Source organism: Oryza glaberrima, chromosome 4 (assembly GCF_000147395.1).
Source record: "Oryza glaberrima chromosome 4, OglaRS2, whole genome shotgun sequence".
Classification (NCBI taxonomy): Eukaryota; Viridiplantae; Streptophyta; class Magnoliopsida; order Poales; family Poaceae; genus Oryza; species Oryza glaberrima.
The window spans coordinates 22,234,652-22,237,360 of NC_068329.1; the positions used below are offsets into that span (position 1 = coordinate 22,234,652).

The 2,709-nt window shown below is 48.7% G+C and overlaps 1 pseudogene; it reads left to right on the top strand.

Annotated features, from left to right (window-relative positions):
- Positions 1–330: 330 nt before the first annotated feature.
- Positions 331–2,709, top strand: LOC127770879 (G-type lectin S-receptor-like serine/threonine-protein kinase At2g19130; annotated as a pseudogene).

The window sequence follows — 2,709 nt, forward strand, 5'->3', positions numbered from 1 at the left end:
AAAATAAGTAGTAATATTTTTAACCCAAGATAAATATATTATAAAAAATTATTTAACTATAGATTTCATGAAACTATGTTAATGTTGTAAATATTACTACTTTTTTTTATAAAATTAGTCAAACTTAGAATAGTTTGACTTTGACCAAAGTCAAAACGTCTTATAACCTGAAACGGAGGGAATATGATGTATGAACTGCTGTTATTTATTTTCTAAAAAAATGAACTGCAGTTAACTAAGCTGCTTTGCACTGTGCCACTGTGCAATTATGCATACTGCATAATCGCTTCCAATTGACCATGGAGTTTGCACACCACAAGCCAACGCGCCATGGCACTTCTCTTCGTCCCATTTCTCTTCTCCCTACTGATCACCACCTCCCCGCCCGCTGCAACGGACACCGTCACCGCAGGCCGGCCGCTGGCCGGCGGCGACAAGCTCGTCTCCGGCAACGGTAAGTTCGCACTGGGATTTTTCCAAATGGCCGGCGGCAACGGCAGCAGTAGCACTGCACCGAAGTGGTACCTGGGTGTATGGTTCAACACGGTCTCGAAGTTCACCCCGGCATGGGTGGCCAACCGAGAGAACCCTCTCGCCGACGGCGGCGCCTCGTGGCAGCTCGCCATCTCCGGCGACGGCAACCTCGTCATCTCGAACCGCGCCAACAACAACTCCATGACAGCTGCAGCCTGGTCCAGCCAGGCCAACACCACGACGAGCAACAACACCGTCGCCGTTCTCCTGAACAGCGGCAACCTCGTCCTCTCCGACGCCTCGAATTCCTCCATCATCTTCTGGAGAGCTTCAGCCACATGACGGACACCTTCCTCCCCGGCGCGAAGATGGGGTGGAACAAGGCGACGGGTTTCACCCACGGCCTCGTCTCCAGCAAGAACTCCGGCGACCTCTCACCCGGCGTCTACTCCGCCACGCCGTCCTCCGACTTCGTCAACCCGGGCCTGTTCCTCGCGTGGAACTCCTCCGTGGTGTACTGGTCGACGGGGCCATGGAACGGGGACTACTTCAGCAACACGCCGGAGCTGACGGCTCGGGCTCTCTTCACCTTCGACTTCGTCAGCAACGACCACGAGGAGTACTTCACGTACAGGCTGAGGAACGACACGATGGTCACGAGGTACGTGCTCGCTGCCTCCGGGCAGGCGAAGAACATGATCTGGTCCAGCGTCTCGGAGGATTGGGTGACCTTCTACGCGAAGCCAGGAGCTCAGTGTGACGTGTACGCTGTCTGTGGAGCTTTCGCTCTCTGCAGAGAGGACATGCTCCCGTTCTGCAACTGCATGGAGGGCTTCTCCATCAGGTCACCACAGGACTGGGAGCTAGGAGACCAGACCGGTGGATGTGTTAGGAACGTTCCTCTGAATTGTGGTGTGACAGATAGGTTCTATGCCATGAGTGATGTTAGATTCCCTGCTAATGCCAAGAACATGGAAGCTGGGACTGCCGATGGATGCAAACAGGCTTGTCTGAATGATTGTTCTTGCACTGCATATTCGTACAACGGCAGTTGCAATGTTTGGAGTGATGGACTGTTTAATGTTGCACGGCAGTATAACTATAACCAGAGTAGCAGTGGAGGAATTCTTTACCTTCGCCTTGCAGCTGAGGATGATGTTAGTGAGAGCTCAAAGCACACAAGAGGATTGATCATTGGAGTGGTTGCTGTTGCAAGCGTTCTCATTCTGTCCTTGTTTACAATTGTTATCATGTTTGTTAGGAGAAATAAAAGGAACTGTTCATCAGTCGGTAGAATTATATGTGGAACAGTAGCTTTTAGGTACAAGGATCTCCAGCATGCAACAAAAAACTTCTCAGAAAGATTAGGGGGTGGCAGCTTTGGTTCTGTGTTCAAGGGTGTTTTGACTGACTCCACTGTAATAGCTGTCAAAAGACTTGATGGTGCTCGTCAAGGAGAGAAGGAATTCAGAGCAGAGGTGCGTTCAATAGGAATAATCCAACATATTAACCTGGTCAGGTTAATTGGTTTTTGTTGCGAAGGTAGCAATAGGTTGTTGGTCTATGAATACATGCCAAATGGTTCACTTGATTCCAATCTTTTTGGGAGTAAAGTTGCATCTCTGGATTGGAGTACTCGGTATAAAATAGCGCTTGGTGTTGCCAGGATTGGCCTACATGCATGGGAATTGTCTGGACTGCATCATACATTGTGACATCAAGCCACAGAATATTCTTTTGGATGCATCATTTGTTCCCAAGATTGCAGATTTTGGGATGTCAAAGCTCATGGGGAGAGATTTTAGCCAAGTTCTGACAATGGTACGAGGAACTATCGGATATCTTGCGCCTGAATGGATTAGTGGAATGGCCATCTCATCAAAAGTGGATGTTTACAGCTATGGAATGGTGCTGTTGGAAATCGTATTTGGAAGAAGAAATTTTAGAGGAGAGTGCACCAGTAATGCTACCTATTTCCCGGTTCAGGTTGTTGGTAAACTCCTTCAGGGGAATGTGCAATGCCTATTGGACCAAAACATTCAGAGTGACATCAATTCAGAAGAGGTTGAAAGAGCTTGCCGAGTTGCTTGCTGGTGTATTCAGGATGATGAATTGAACAGACCGACCATGGCACAGGTAGTCCATATACTTGAAGGCGTCTTAGAAGTCGACATGCCTCCCATGCCAAAGTTGCTTCAGGCAATTTCTGGCAACATGGATTCGACTAAGACATAG